The 17,681-nt window shown below is 36.0% G+C and overlaps 1 pseudogene; it reads left to right on the forward strand.

Moving 5' to 3' along the window:
* The first annotated feature begins 1,254 nt into the window (after window positions 1–1,254).
* Window positions 1,255–17,681, forward strand: part of LOC100345864 (speckle-type POZ protein-like pseudogene) — a 145,526-nt pseudogene continuing 129,099 nt past the window's right edge.

The raw sequence follows: 17,681 nt of genomic DNA on the forward strand, positions 1-17,681 counted from the left end.
ATTCTTGGTCCTCTGACATCTACATGGACAACCTGGGTGGAGTTCCTGGCTCCTGGCTTCAGCCTGGCCCTGTTGCACCCATTGTGGCCATTTGGGGAGATAACCGGCAGATGGAAGATCTGTTTCTATCTCTCAACTCTGTTTTTCAAATAAATAAATATACATCTTTAAAAATATATGATATATGTAGCTATGTGATGTATATTATATATGTATCTATATATGTATATCAATTATATATGTATCTATATGAATACTTGGATATATACATATACAGATATATATATAATAGATATATTTAGATAAATACATCTGTATGATATAGCATATACATATATTTATATGCATATATCTATGTCTTCATAAAGATACATATATAATATGTTATATATATACATATATATGTGTGTGTGTATATATATCATACATATCTATAGTCTTCTGGCCCTAACAAGTAGGATGGTATTTTTATGATATAAAATAGAGAATACTGTGAATGATTCAGGTTTGTGGGAACGGGGAGAAAACTTTCATTTCACATATGTTGAGATGACCATTGGATATCAAAGTGAAAATGTTAAGTACTTGTTACACGTGTGTATTCGAAATTCAGAAGAGGACAATGTGATGGAGATATGATTTTGTTTAATCATTGGCATAGAGGTAGTCTATTTAATCTGGATAGTCGCTGAAAGAAGAAAGCAAGGACTGACTGACATGCAGCACCCCAAACGTAGAAGTGTGGATAAGTAACAGACTTAAGAAAGAGATTGAGAAGGAGTGATTCAGAAAAAAAACTAAGATATGTTAAGCTAGAATTAACAGTAATTGAGAGTTAATTAGAATTAAGAGTAAGAAAATCTTTCCAGGAAAAGGGTGTGCACAAGTGAGTCAGATCCTACTGAAGGAACAATAAGAAGAAAACAGAATTGACCATTCAGTTTAGTGATGTGGAAGTCACTGGTGACTTAGCTTTGGTTCCCTAGCTGCAGAACCTAATTGAGAATTTGAGAGTAAGAGGCTTATGAAAGAATTACAGGATATATCATCAGTGGATTGGAAAGGCAACCTATGAATATTTATTATTATCCAAAAATGACAACTGAAGCTTAATCCTACCAGAAAACTCTGAGAAACAGCATTTTACAAAGCTCTAAAATAGTTACTCAAGGAGTAAGGGAGTCATGGTATTTTATACACCCAAGAATTTAGTTGACACTCCTGAGAGAGGGTAGAGGTAATGTTAATTACCAGATGTTTCTGACTCCCCTTCATTCAAGTGTGATTCCTGATGACCAAGGAACAGCTCTCAGTGATGCTGACCCTGACAGTTTTCATGTTGAGCTAGAGTACGAAGGTTGTTTAAAATCTGAAGAAGACAGGTGAGTTCTACATCATCTCTGACCAAGAGCACACTTGGTGAATGGGTGATTACTACAAAAGCAAAATTGGAGTGAGTTTGAGAGTGGAAGAAGAGAGATTGATGACATCAGGACAAACAAGTCACTACTGAAAAAGGGGCAAAGTAGCTTACAGCTATGGTGTTGTTGAGAGCAAGTTTAAAAAGTGATAGCGATTGTAATGTTTTAACTGATGGCATTGTCCAGGCAGACAGCAAGAAACTGAGGCTCTGAAGGAGAGTGAGAGAATTACAGGAGTGATGCTTTGAGTAAAACAGGGTGGTTTCTGACCCACAAATGCAGGAATTAGCTTTGGATAAAGGCCGATTGGAAGATCAACATGGAGAGTACAAGTATTTAGAGGGAAGTCCTTGGGTAGAGGAAGTCTGCAGAGTTCCTCTGATTGCCTTACTTTTCTTAGTGAAACAGAGCAAAGTATCAAGTGACAGCAAAAATTTGAAGTTTAAAAAGAAACGAGAAAGTCTAAAATACTTCTTGTTGATTAAGGACCCATTTGAGATTAATGGTCTGAGCTGTAAGGACAGATGAGTCAGCATGATTATGTGTTTATTTATTTCTTATAGCCTTGATCACCTGCCAGAACAAATACACAAATGCAAAAGTTAAAGGCAGTGATGTCCTTGGGTTATGTCATAGCAAAGAGAACTTTAAAAGCTTGAAATGTCCATGATTCAGAATGTTAGACAAGGAAGTCAGGAAATGACACAAGTGTGACAACTTTTCTTTTTTTTCTAGCATACATACAAATCACAGATTAGAGGTTATATGCAAAACCCATTCTGTGTTTTCATTCCATCCATAAAAAGTGATTTCAAGGTTGCTTTTTCATAACAGTCTCAGCATTCTTCCTTGCTTTCCTGAAAACTTTCTCCTTTAAAGAATTAACACTCAGGTGTGGAAATCTGGAAACTTCTTATGTACTGATTGAATTCTATTCAGTTATACACTACTAGAATAATCAAAGATTTTAATTTGTTTCATTTTTCACAGAAAGCTTTTATTTAAGGTATAAAAACTTCATGCATTTCATATATACAAATTTAGGAACATAGTGATTCTTCCCTTCCTTCCCTCCCTCAATGTGCACTCCCACGCTTTTTCCTCCTACCTCTCTTATTCCCATTCTTATTTTTTACTAAGATCTATTTTCAATTAACTTTATAAACATGAGATTATCCTTCACTAACTGAGTTCAATAAATAGTATGAAAAAATGTTTCTCAACAGTCAAGACAAGCACTTTTCAAAGTCATCGCATTTCAAAGTGCCAATGTCACTTCTATAGATAACCTTTGTGGTGCTCTATTTGTTACTACAGATGAGGGAGAACATATGGTATTTCTTCTTTTGGGACTGGCTTATTTCACTATGTATAATGTTTTACAGTTCCATCCATTTTATTGCAAATCATAGGCTTTCAATTTTTTTACTGCTGTATAATACTCCAGGGTATACATATTCCATAATTTCTTTATTCGGTGTTCAGTTGACAGGCATTTAGGTTGATTCCATATCTTAGCCAATGTGAATTGAACTGCAATAAACATGGGGGTACAGATAAACACTTTCATATGCTGATTTCACTTCCTTTGGATAAATTCCCATGAGTAGGATGGTGGGGTCATATGGTAAATCAATATTCAGATTTCTGAAGTATCTCCACACTGTCTTCAACACTAGCTGTACCACTTTACATTCTCACCAATAGTGGATTAGGATACCTTTTCCTCCACATCCCTGCCAGCATTTGTTGTTTGTTGATTTCTGTATGAGAGTCATTCTAACAGAGGAGAGAGGAAACCTCATTGTGGTTTTGCTTTGCATTTCCCTGATGGCTAGGATCCTGATCATGTTTTATGTGTCTGTTGGCTATTTGGATTTCTTCTTGAAAACTACCTGTTCAAGCTCTTTGCTCATTTCTTAACTGGATTTTTTGTTTTGTTGTTGTTGAATTTTTTGCACTCTTGATATATTCAGGATATTAAACCTTTATCAGATACATAGTTTGCAAATAATTTCTCTCATTCTGTTGGTTGCCTCTTTACTTTCCTGAGTGTTCCTTGGCAGTGTAGAAGCTTTTCAATTTGATGGAATCCCAATTTTTGAATTTTGGCTTTGATTGTCTGTGCTTCTGGGGTCTTTTCCCAGAGCTCTTTGCCTATGCCAATGTCTTGCAGGGTTTCTCCTATGTTTTCTAATAATTTGATGGTATCAGGACATAGATCTTTGATCCACTTTCAGTGGATTTTTGTGTAGGGTGTAAGGAAGGGGTCTAGTTTCATACTTCTGCACATGGAGATCTAGTTTTCCCAGCACCATTTTTTTAAAGGACTGTCCTTACTGCAGGGATTGATTTTAGCTCTTTTGTCAAAGATAAATTGGTTTCAGATGCGTGAACTTATTTTTGGAGTTTCTATTCTGTTCCATTGGTCTACACGTCTGTTTTTGTGTCAGTACCAGGCTGTTTTGATTATTACAGCCCTGTATTTCTGGAAATCTGATATTGTGATGCCTCTGGCTTTGTTTTGTTGTATAATATTACTTTAGATATTTGGGGTCTCCCGTGTTTCCATATGAATTTTGAAGAATGTTCTTGGTATTTTGATTGATATTGCATTGAATCTGTAAATTGCTTTCAGTATTATAGACATTTTAATAATATTGGTCTTCCAATCCATGAACATAGAAGATTTTTCCCTTTTATGCAGATTCTTTTATTTTTTTCTTTAATATTTTATAATTTTCATCACAGAGATCTTTGATGTCCTTGATTACATTTATTCCAAGGTATGCACTTTTTTGTAGCTATTGTGAATGGGATTGATCTTAGAAGCTTTTTTTCAGCCATGGCATTGTCTGGGTATACAAAGGCTGTTGGTTTTTGTATGCTGATTTTACATCCAGCCACTTTACCAAACTGTTCTATGAGTTCCAATAGTCTCTCACTGGAATCTTTTAAATCCCCTATTTATACAAACATTTCATTTACAAATAAGGATTTTTTGAGTTCCTCCTTCCCACTTTATATCCCTTTGATTTCTTTCCCTTGTCTAATGGTTCTGGCTAAAACTTCCAGGACTGGATTGGAAGAGGAGTAGCCTGGACTAGAACTGGTGCCCATATGGGATGCCAGTTCCACACGTAGAGGCTTAACCCACCTTGCCACAGTGCTGGCCCCTTGTTCTGCTATTTATATAAGCTAATAAATAATTTTTGATGGACTTATGGATGTCCAATTAACTAAAGCTGAGTAGACTAAATTACTAGAAACAATTAGTCTCATTTGCAAATTTAGAAAATTACATTTTCTAAAATATTTAGACTGTAGGTACAATTTTAATATGGTTGATATTGTTAAAGCATTTAAAAATTTTCCCGACAACTCAAAATCAAAGCCCAGGCAAAATAAACCAGTCCTTGGGTTTATAACAGTCTTGCAAACATGGTAAAGATATGAAGAAAATGCATCTCCATTTTACATTTCTACAAATCTAATCAAATTTGCAGGTATGTTTTTAGTTTAAAAGCACAATTACAGGAGTCAGCATTGTAGTCTAGCTGGTAAATCTGCAGCCTGCAACATAAGTGTATTATTTGTTCTATATGGGCTTTGGTTTGATTCTTGGCTGCCCCACTTCCAATCTAGCTTCCTGCTAATGGCCTAGGAAAAATAGTGGAATATAATCCAAGTACTTTGGCCCCTGCCACCCACATGGGAGACCTGGATGTAGCTCCCAGTGTCACCCTGGCCCAACTCTGGTGTTGTGGCCATCTAGGAAATTAACCAGCAGATGGAAGATCTCTCTCTCTCTCTCTCTCTCTGGTTCTCCGTCTTTCTCTGTTACTGTGACTTTAAAATAAATAAATCTTTTAAAAATATAAATAAGAAAGTATAACTCCAGAATTCCTGATGTATTTTAATCTATGCTCAGATCCTTTAATACATGAGTCTATAAAGTATCATAAATATATTAAAAAACAAATATACTCAACTGCCCCAATAATTTTAAAAACTTTTCTCCAGAACTTCAGCTCAAAATAATTTTTTGATTGTGGGTTAATATGTTTTGTAATTTCTGTACTTAATTTCAGGGAAAGTGAGATTGACAATTTGTGATAACAATGTGGTCACTTAATGGCCAGAGCCCAAGGGCCCTATATATACAGAGTGATCGTGTGACATTCATGTTGGTATGCTTAGTGCTTTAAATTCAATATTTGGCCAGGAGCTTTAAATCCATACTTGCATTCAATTCCATCACTCAATTTGCATAAAGTCTGTGACCTGAATGAAATTTCGCTTAACTTCCTTTAACTAATGTAATTACTGCTGGATTGAATTCTACAATCTCTCAAGCTTTACAGCTGTGTTTAACTCGAGATGTTAAGTTGTAATAATGTTTTTAAATTGTCTTTCTCAGTCCATACATTTCTTTTTCTCAGATATAGAATCCTCAGTATCTCTTATAACTTGGTCTGATAGTTCAAATACACTTTTGTTATTTAAATATCAAAGATCAACTCTGAATATGTATCAGAGAAATAACTCTGTAAACTTCATTCTTATAATTTTAAAACAATTATATTTTTATCATGGAGATGTATTTAACAAAATGTATGATTCTAACCATTTGTAAGTGTATAATTCGGTGTTACCATCACAACTACACATTTCCAGAAATGGTTCATCATCTCAAGCAGAAACTTTGTGCCCATTAAAAAATAACTCCTAGGACAGTTGCTTGGCCAGCAGTACCATATCATAGAGTTCAAGGCCCAGCTCTAGGTCCAATTCCAGCTTTCCGCTAATGTGAGTCCGGGGAGGCAGCAAGTGATGGCTCAAGTACTTGGATTTCTGTCGCCTACATGGGAGATCTGGTTGAGATCCAGGCTCTTGGCTTTGACCTGGCCCTGGCTGCTGCAAGCATTTGTGGAATGAATTGGTACAAGGGAGATCTTTGTCCATTTTTGTGTCTTTCTGCCTTTCAAATAAATAAAAACAATTAGAAATAATTGCCTGTTTCCCCCTTTCTTGGCCCTTGTTAACTTCTATTCTACTTTTTTTTTTCTATGAATTTGTCTATTTTAGGTCACTCATATAAGTAGAAGCAAACAATTCTTATCCTTTTGTCTGGCTTATCTCACTTAATATTTTTTCTCCAGTGTTCATCCATATCATAATGTTATTAATTTTTTAAGCTGAATGATATTGCTTCATGTGTATATATTACATTTTGTTTACCGATTCATCTGTTAATGGACATTTGGGTTGCTTCTACTTTTTGCTCATTGGGATTAATGTTACTATGGAAATTGATATATACCTATATTTCTGTTAAGTGTCTGCTTTTAATTTTTTAAGTATACTTTAAAGTGGAATTTTTGGATCACATGATAATTCTACATTTATTTCTTCAAGGATCTACCATACTCTTTTCCACAGTGCCTGTGCCAGCTTACATTTCTTTCAGCAGTATGCAAGGGTGCCAACTATTCCACATTGCTACCAACTTATTATTTTATGTTTTTCTGAGTTTTATTTCTTTGTTCCTAATGTGAAGTGGTATCTCACTTGGTTTTAATTTGCATTACCATAATGACTACTGAAGCTGAACAGATTTGCATTTGCTTTGACAAATCTTTTTGACATAAAGCTGAGCATCATGGGTGGAAGAGCATGGAAGGTGAATTTAGAGACATTAGGTTAGAATTCCAAATAAAACAATTGCTGCTATATGAACCAGAATAATTTGTTTAAATGCTTTGATCATAAGTGTTTTCATTTAGAAAGTGAGGGAAATAATACTTACTTGTGTGTTTCAGGTGCACACTCAAATGATGCTTGTTATTAAAAATAATATTATAAAATAATAAGCTCCCAGTTTCTGACTTTGGCCGTGGTGCAGTTTCAGCCAATGTGGGCATTTAGAGAGGAAATCAGTGAGATTAACATTTTCTCAGTATCTCTACTGAGCTCCGTTTAGGATTACACTTTATGTAAAATAATAAGTTTAATCAAGATTTGATATCTGGATACTAGATATACTAATACAATTACAGATTAGGTTCTAGTTTTTCTGATCATGAAGAAATTTTCTATTTCTCAAGTTATTTCATGTCACATTAAAGAAAAAAATTAGAAAGACTTATTGAATCAATAAGATGAATAATCTAAGCTTCAGTTTTAATGCATAAAATTTAAAGTGGCATAAAATTTATTTAATGTCTTTTTTTCAAATATCCATTTCCTCCCTTACTCCATCCCAAAACCCTTTTGTAGGTTAAGTTCTCAGTTAAACAACAGAAGAAATTCTAGATTTCTTGTAACAAAGAAGCTTGAATCAACTAATACATCCTAAGCTACCGGCAGACCTTTTTCAGTAACAGACACAAGATTGATGTTTTATTTGTTTAATAGAGAGAGAGAATTAGGTCTGGTAGTGCTGTCTGGGCACAATGATAGATCTAACTCTCCTATCTAAATGAGAACCATTATTTTGAATAAATCCTTGTCCTATGTCAAAGAAAATGGAGACCAAGACCCTATAATATAGATGAAAGGAAGGAAAGACACAGACTGCCCACTCCCTTTCAGACAAGAATCTGTCACAAATGAAGGCAGAGTTGATTAAAACATCCATTTGCTGACTTGCTGCCAAGCTGTATCACTTGTAGATAAAGCGGATGGTCCAAGAGGTAATCCTGCCTGCTGTCATCAGTCACGTATCACTGCTTCGCCTTGGGAATTAAGAACTCCCCTTTTGCAGAAGCAATTGATGACTATACAAAGGTTCATGTTGAGTCTTTTAAAACAAGAAAGCATTAGAAACATTAAGATTTTGTACTCATAACACACTGAGCACACAACTTTCCCTACACTATTCCTTGAAGGGATTAAGAAGAGCTTTTCAGCTTTTCTGGTAGGTGACTATCCCTATGACTCTGGAGAAAAATGGCTGAGTTTTCATGGCTCCCATTGAAATGCTTAAGTTAATGATTATAGTAATCTTTTCCTGAGCCTCCAGAATGGAAGCGCAAAAAATAGACACAAACATTTTTTACAAAAATGGCTCAGATGTGGGATTGGATCCTCATTCTAATTAATATCTGTATGTGGCCTGGGGCAAGATACTTAATCTCAATGAGCTTAAATGTTCTCATTACTAAGATGTGAATAATAATAACAGTGTTATAGGATTGCTGGTAACACAAATACACCAGTGTCGGTGATCATATCTAGCACAGTACCAGACTGGCAGATATTTTAATAAGTGTACTATTGTATTTGTTATCATTATTAATTATAAGCTTTCGACAATGTATGACTCAGCTCTCCAATTTATATATAAGCTCCTCAAGAGGAAAACGAATCATACCTTCTTTTTCTTCTGTATTGATATAGGGCACTGCATATACTTATCAACAGGACATGCCTTCTTTGCTAATTATAAAAGCACAGAGCCACTGTCTGCATAGTAAGTAAAGACGCTGCCTGCAGTGCTGGCATCCCATATCTGTACCGGTTTGTGTCTCAGCTGTTCTACTTCCAGTCTAGCTCTCTGCTAATGGCCTGGAGAAAGCAGCAGAAAATGGCTCAAATGTTTGGACCCTGCACCCATGTGCGAGACCCAGATGAAGCTCCTGGAACTTCGTTTCAGGCTGGCCCAGCCCTGACTGTTGTGCTCACTTGAAGAGTGAACCAGCTGATGAAAATCTCACCCCCCTGCTCGGTGTGTGTTGTGTGTGTGTGTGTGTGTCTCCCCATTTCTCTGTAACTCTTTCAAATAAATAAGTTTTAGAAAATATGCATTTACCTTAGATGATTTAGTTCGTGTTTAGAGTATAAAGAAAAGATGTTTTAATTTCCTGTATTACAGCACCATAAAGACAGTCACTTGTGACTCATTTTGACACATTTCCTACTAGTCCTTTGCTCCATGTATGCTTTTAAAAGTTGGACTCATACCGTATTTAGAGATCTGTGGCCTGTCTCTTCCTTTACATGATAAACATTTCTCTGATAAGTATTTTTCAAAAATGTGAATTCTAAATGCTGCATAGTAGGTTATCAACTGAATATTCAGACTTTATTTTAAGACACCCCTACTTTTGCATTTTTCCAAGTTTCTTATTAAAAATAATAATTCAGTAAACAATGTCATACAAAAATTTTTGTATAAACATTTTATTCCTCTTGAAAAGTTCTTGTGACTAATAATAAAAGAACAGAAGAGAACATATTATCAAGGCTCATTCCTCCCTTTCTTTTAATTAAGGCCATTTTATGATTCTAATAATTATAAATGAGTCATTATGTTATCATAAATATCATTATTCATATGGAAATTATGTGACACTTTTTTAAGATTTATTTATTTATTTATTTATTTATTGGAAAGGCAGAGTTACAGAGAGGCAGAGGCAGAGAGAGAGGTCTTCTATCCTCTGGTTTTACTTCCTAAATGGCCACAACGGCCAAAGCTGTGGTGATCTGAAGCCAGGAGTCTGCAGGGGGCCCAAGGACTTGGGTCATCTTCTACTGCTTTCTCAGGCCATAGCAGAGAGCTGGTTTGGAAGTGGAGCAGCCAGGACTTGAACCAGTGCCCATATGGAATGCCGGTACTGCAGGTGGTAGCTTTACACGCCACAGTGCCTGCCCCAAGTATCACTCTCATTTAGCATTGTGTTTCCAAGGCCTTGCACATATTAGGTGCTAAATAAATATTTGAAAATTTGAGTTAGCTTGAATTACCTTAAAACCTTAGGACTATTGAAATCTTGGGATTGGGAATTGTAGGATGTTTAGCAGTATCCCTAGTTTCTGTCTATTTCATGGCAGTAGCACTCTCCAAATTTTGACAATCAACACTGTGCCTAAGGTTTGCACAATGGCCAGAGAGGGGAGAAAAGTTGCCTTCCATACATACTGTTGAGAAACTCTGCTTTATATTAAATTAAATTCAAAAGCTCCAGCAATTTCACTACATATGAATACATTCTTTAGCTTTTTATTCACATTTTTGTCTATTTATTTAGCCATGCCTAATATTCTTTAAACATATTAACACTGTTTTGGCATTTTTGTACCATGTGTTACTTTTAATTACTTAAAGCGTCAGGCTTCTATCTCTGACAATGAAAAGGATTTATAGCATACTCTTTAGTGATTCCATAGTATTCCATTATGTGGTTGAATCAACTTTTCTATAACCAAAGTCCTATTATATATATTCTGGTTGTTCTGAATTTCTTTACTATTATATATACTAAGTAGGTTAAATAAAACTAATTATTCACACATACACACACATCATATATATGTACACACACACACACACACATTCACACACACATCTATAAATAGCCACCCAGGAGTGAATGTTTTGGCACATTGGTTAAGAAACCACCTCAGGTAGCCTTATCCCATATCAGATTGCCAGGGTTCAAGTCCTAGCTCTGATGCTGTTTCTAGCTTCATGCTAATATGCACCCACAGTTGGTGGCTCAAGTATTTGGGTTCCTGTCACCCATGTTGTAGATATGAACTGAGTCTGGGCTCCTGACTCTGGCCTGCTCCAGCTGCAACTGTTATGGGAATTTGGTAAATGCACCACAAGATGGAGGATCTAATTCCTTTCTCTCTCTCTCTCTCTTTCAAATAAGTAAAAATAAATATGAAAAATAAATACTTATTCAGTTTCTTCTTAAGCTAAATTCCCAAAGGCAGGAGATATTGTCAAGTTTTTTTTTTTTTTCAGAAAGATTGCACCAATTTATAGGTGAAGATTATATTTGCAAATATATAAATTGTACAAATTTTTTGTTTTACTAATTTTATTTGTCAATGTGTAGATTTCCCAACATCCTTATTAAACCTGGTATTACCAATGTTTTTCTTTTACTTAAATTCAAGTGTTTTTATGAAAAAAAATTTTTACTTAAATTTATATTTCCTTGATCACTAATGGAGCTGTGTACCTTTTCAAATATTTGAGGAGAATTAGTATGTATTATTTTGTTTTTTTTTTAATTTTTTAAAAATTTATTTGATAGGTAGAGTTATATACAGTGAGAGAGAGAGACAGAGAGAAAGGTCTTCCTTCCGTTGGTTCACTCCCCAAATGGCCACCATGGCTGGCGCTGCACCCATCCGAGACCAGGAGCCAGGTGCTTCTCCAGGTCTCCCATAGGGTGCAGGGCCCAAGCACTTGCGCTATCCTCCGCTGCCCTCCCGTGCCACAGCAGAGAGCTGGACTGGAAGAGGAGCAACCGGGACTAGAACCTGGCGCCCATATGGGATGCCGGCACTGTAGGCAGAGGATTAACCAAGTAAGCAACAGAGCTGGCCCCAATATGTATTATTTTGTTAACCACTATGTCTTACCCTTTGCCAGTTTTATTTTTGGGGGGTACTAATTTCCTTTCTTAAGTGGTGGTAGGAATTTTTCTTTTGTAAGAGTAAAATAAAATAGATGAAAGAGTAGTAAAGTTGTCAGCTGACAAAGACAATAGAAAATTAGGAAAGTTTAATATAATAGGGAGTGGATGCTTGGTACAGTGGTTACAACCCTACTTGGGAGAACCACATTCCTTATCAGAGTACCTATGTTCAAATCACAGCTCCACTTCTGATCCTAGTTTCCTGCTAATGCATACTCCAGGAGGCAACAAGTGATATTTCCAGTAGTCGGGTGCCTGCCCACAGTTTGGAAACCTAAATTGAGTTTATAGCCCATGCCTTTAGCTTAACACAGACCAAGTTACCGCATGTATTTGGAGAATGAACTATGAACTAGAAGACATGATTTCTCTCTCTCTCTCTCTCTCTCTCTCTCTCTCAATATTTCTGTACTTTTCAAAATACATAAAAAATAAAAACTGTTCAATAAGATAAAATATAGATGAGGTGCATGTTTAACCTAGGTTTATAGCCTTTAAAATAAAATAAAATATAGATAGGGAGCAGGTGTTCAACTTAGCAGTTATGAAGCCCACATCCCACATTGGAGTACCAGAGTTTGATTCTCAGCTCCGACTCCTGATTACAGTTTGTGACAGAGCAGACCCTGGGAGGCAACACTGATGGCTGAAGTCATTGGATTCTTACCATTCACCTGGTGATCCTGGATTGAGCCCCCAGCTTCTGACTTTGGCCCTGGCGCAGTTTCAGCCACTGTGGGCATTTAGAGAGGAAATCAGTGAGATCAACATTTTCTCAGTATCTCTACTGAGCTCCGTTTAGGATTACACTTCATGTAATTTGCTACTTTATTATCATTCAAAATATGATCATTTTGAAATCCAAGGTTTCCTTTATATCTATACAGGAGTCCTGGCCAGAAAAAAGTGTATTTTTTGTTTTTTTTTTAATAGCTTAATTTTTTGAAAAGTTTTCTAGTTTTAAAAAAAATTTCCTACAACTATGAACTAAATAATATCTTTCTTAAACACATGAAATTTGTCCTATCTGCTCCTTATACAGGTGGCTAAATCGTTGGCTGAACAGACAGAGCAGACGACTGTTTCTTATTCCCCAGGTGCAAAGGCGTGACTCAAGATGCTGATAAAGATGAGTTAGAGTTAGGCAGAAATCTACTCCAAGGAAATTAGGTACTATTATAAATTAGAAAAGCTCTTTGACAAAGGCCTTATTTCTTTTAGGGGCAATAAATGCTACTGATTTACCTTATTTGTGCATTATTCAATATAATATTTTCATATAGCATCAAAATGCCAGTTAAGTTGTGGTTTCATTTTGAGACCGATCAGTCAGTGCTTTTGATATAAATAAATGAATCATGTAAATGATTATGTAATTAGTTATTTTTGAAGCTAGGAATCATTACAACCTTTCAAACTCAAAATAAATAAGCTATTGAAGCATCTTACCAGATAGCATAAATTGCAGTGGCTGAAAAAGCACATATAACAGCAGAGAGACTAACAAAGCCTTATTGGGTTTACAATGTTGATTACCTACTGGATAAAATGTTGGTGAAATAAATCATGGCACTACCACTGTCCAAGGACACATTAAAGACTTTGCTTCAAACATGAAGACTGAGTTCACATCCTACCTATAGTGTTGCACTTTGGGCTTGCAAATTGACAAATCTACAGACTTGGCTAGATTTACTCTGTGCTTGTATTCATCTTGGATTAGTCCCAATTAATTCCAGAAGATCTTTTATCTGAGTGATTGATGATAGCTACAAATAGTGACAAGATATTCCATGTGTTTATATCAATCACCTCCTCTTCAATTGTGGATGAGAGAGGATTCCCCACCCTAGGGTCATGGAGATGACCAAACCTGCAGTACCCAGCACTGGACAGATTGACAGCAGCGTATAGGGAAGAAGATGAACAATCTGGGGCTGTAGAAGGCATATTTTGCTCTATCCAGAATGTGAGGTGGCCCCTGATGGCATTGGCTTGCTTAAATAATCCTGTAGATTTGCAGGAGCGGACAGCTATTAAGGATGAGCGGGAGTTGTGTGCTTTTGATTTGATAAAGAGGCTTCCCGGTTAGGCGCCTTATCTCTGGGAGCAGAGTGGGAAAAGGGAGTTGCAGTTAGGCTATTGGTTAAGCACGAGACCAGTAATCGTCGCTGCAGCCTTCACTTCCACGGGCTCACAGGAAAAAAGAAAAAGCAAATTTCACGTCAGAATGCCCTTGACTAAAGAGTAAAATCTTCACTTTATTAAATCTCAACCATCAAGTCCACATTGTTTTCATCTGTTTTGGGTGATAAAATGGGAGGTTCAGGAATAGCACTTCTGTTATATACTGAAGCACAATAGTTGTCTCTAAGAAATTTCTGAATATTGGAGTTTTGAGCCGACATTGCTGCTTTCTTAATGGAACACATTTCACTTGAAACAATGAAATGGACAAGCTAAGATTTTTGGCAGCTCTCAAAAAAAAAAAAGGAAAAGAAAAGCTCATAGTATGTATACAGGAAATGATAAATTTTCAACTTTCCAGTGAAATTTTAAATTTTGGAAAACTTGTACCTGCTGCCATGATCTTGACAGTTTCCCAATACTTAAGAAATCTTCTGATGAGATCAACAATGATACTAAGTGATTTGATTATTTGTTGCTATATAGCAGACTACATCATTACTTGGGAGAATTCCATAACCACTGAATTGATATTTTCCAAATGTACACATTTATGAAATTACGTAAGAGTAAATATCATTTAAAAACGCAAGATAGACATTGGATGTTGGCATAACAAGGTGTAAAACGTTCATGGATCTCGGTCAGAGTCCACACTGTACCTAACTGAAAGAAGCTAACGCTGGCCAAGTTTTAATATAGCATCAGAGAGGACTATTTATAATTTCTTGGAAAGGCTATTAAAGCACCTCCCCCTTTTCCAGTTATATACTCATGTAAGTCTAGATTTTAATTGTAGTCTCAACTAGAACAACACATTAAAACAGATTGAATGCAAGAGCAGACATCAGGATCCAGCACCCTTCTATTAGGTAGACATTATGGAGATTTCCAGAAATATAAAGCAAATTCCAAAAACTTGAGCCAATTCTCATTAACTTTAGTCTTATCGTGTTATAAAACATATATTTAATGAGTTTAATGTTCATATTTTTAAATGAATTAATCTATAGTTTTAAAATATGACATTTTAAATATATGACAAGTATAAATAGATATAACTCATATATATATACATATTCTTGTGGATTCCTGACAACTGTTACAAGTATAAAAGAGTTTTGAGACTGGAAAATTTGAGATTCACTGTTGTTTTTTTTTTAAGGACTTATTTATTTGTTAGAAAATCAGAGCTGCAGAGAGAGGGAGAGACAGAGACCTTCCAGAGAGCATTAATGGCCAGGGCTGAGCCAAGCCAAAGCCAGGAGCTAGCAACTTCATCTGGGTCTCCCACATGAGTTCAGGGGCCCAAGTATTTGTGCCATCCTCTGCTGCTTTCCCAGACCATTCATTAGCAGGGAGCTGGAAGAGAAGTGGTGCAGCTGGGACATGAATGGGTGCCCATATGGGACATCAGCTTCACAGGCAGCAGCTTAACTCGCTGTGCCACAATGCCAGCTCCCAGATTCAGCGTTTTAATGAATATTTTTGTCAAGGAAAATGAAATGTTAGTATATATACTTTCTCTAGTTTCCATATTTTTTATTAGTCTATGTAATTTCTTCTAGAGAAAACCTGTGTGAATCATAAATTTTAAAGCAATTTTTTAAAAGAAATCATGTCAATATATTTAAATATGTTCAATTGTTTTGTTTACTATAAGAATACATCTTCTAGGAACTATGGTAAATAAAAGAGGACAGGGGCCTGCATTGTGGCACAACAGGTTAAGCTTCTGCCTGCATCTCCAGCCTCTCATATGGGTGCCAGTAGGAAACCCTAGCAGCTCAACTTCTGATCCAGCTCCCTGCTAATACCATTGGAAAGAAGCTGATGATGGCCCAAGTGCCTGGGTTCCTGTTACCAACATGAGAGATCCAGATGGAGTTTCAGGCTTCTGGCTTAAGCCTGGCCCAGCTCTGGCCATTGTGGCCATTCAGAGAGTGAACTAGGAGATGGAATATTTCTTTCTCTGTGTCTATCTCTCCCCCTCTCTGTTACTCTGTCTTTCAAATAAATAAATAAAGACATTTAAAAAAAGGAGACAAGAGCAAAACTGAAAAGAAAATTGTTCAAACACACATAGCAATTTAAAACATAGTTTACAAATGGAAAAATACAGAAATGACTTAAATTTCCTTTAATAAATATATACTTCAAACATTTTTCTCTTGATTTCTTTTTTCCTCCATAAATCCAAATAACCATGTTTTGAATGACTTTAAAATGGGTGAATCCTGGTAATATTCTAAATATTTCCAAAACTTGGGAGAATTTTCAACTTGAATGTGGAATGATGTTGAAGATAGTACCAGTATCTCAAATTCTACATTACAAAAATCATAGTTATCTCTTGAAGCATGTGAGAGGCTAGTACTGACTTTTTACAAAAACTATAATTTTACTTAGTTCAACTTAATAAAATGTAACATTTTCCTCTCAAAGCTTCCACTCTTGGATTTGAAATTTCATTTTGTAATTCTCTCATCTGCAGCATATAAAAGTTATAATTGTCCAGCCTACACTGTTTCTACATCTGCTTCTGTTTTATCTCACTTCATACAACTTGTTACACGTGTTTTGGTCATCTTAACCTTCACATGAATTGTAGGTAAAGTTTCCTTATGATTCTCAATGACTCACTCAGAAAAAATGTGTATCTACTTTGTTCAAGATCCTGAACTAAAGGATGGAGCTGCAAAGATGAAAGAGATGTGACAAAAGCACAGCATATCCCTGCTCTAGAATATCCAGAAAAAAATTACAGTGAATCTGGATTTTAAAATAGTGACGCAAAACTTGTGCTTTATTAAAGCCAGACACAGTGAAAGAAGTGAAGTATGGCTTCTGTATACAAAAAGGAAAAAAATTTAAATTATTATTTTCTTTCTTTTTTAATTTGAAAGGCAGAGCTACAGAGAGAGAGAGAGAGAGAGAGAGAGAATTTTCAGTCATTGGTTCACCCCCAAAAAGGCTGCAACAGCCAGGGCTGGGCCAAGCTGAAGCCAGAAGCCAGGAACTCCATCTGGGTCTATCACATGGGTGCAAGGGCCCAAATACTTGGGCCATCTTCTGCTGCTTTCCCAGGCACATTAGCAGGGAGCTGGATAGAAAGAGGAGTAGCCAGGAATTGAACTGTCACCCATAACAGTTGCTGGCATGGCAGGCACAGGCTTATCCTGTTAATCCACATCACTGGTTCCATCTTTCCTTCTTAAAACCAAAAATGTACTTGTTTACCTGTTCCTGTGAGACAGACTTGGTAATATAATGGTGTCCAAACAGTTCAGGAAGGCCTCCTATCACAAATCTTAGGGCATAGAGGAAATCACTCACAGGAACATCACAAACATAACCATGCAATTACAAGTAACAGTTGAGTGTTCTGAAGTTAAAAACCTTTTCCTATAAATTCTGATCGGTGACACAAAAAGATGCCATTGACACCAGGGAAGAATGGAAAATCCATGAGGAAGTGACATTTAAACCAAGACTTGCAGGGTAAGTGGATTTGCAAGTAGAGTACAGCTGAGGTATTCCTGGCAAAAAAAAAAAAAAAAAAAAAAAAAAAAAAAACCACTTGAGCAAACACACTGTATGGGAAAAAAGCTTGGTATATTTATGAGGATATGAA

The sequence above is a fragment of the Oryctolagus cuniculus genome, chromosome 8 (genome assembly GCF_051225735.1).
Source record: "Oryctolagus cuniculus isolate XC-2025 breed Fujian yellow rabbit chromosome 8, ASM5122573v1, whole genome shotgun sequence".
NCBI lineage: Eukaryota > Metazoa > Chordata > Mammalia > Lagomorpha > Leporidae > Oryctolagus > Oryctolagus cuniculus.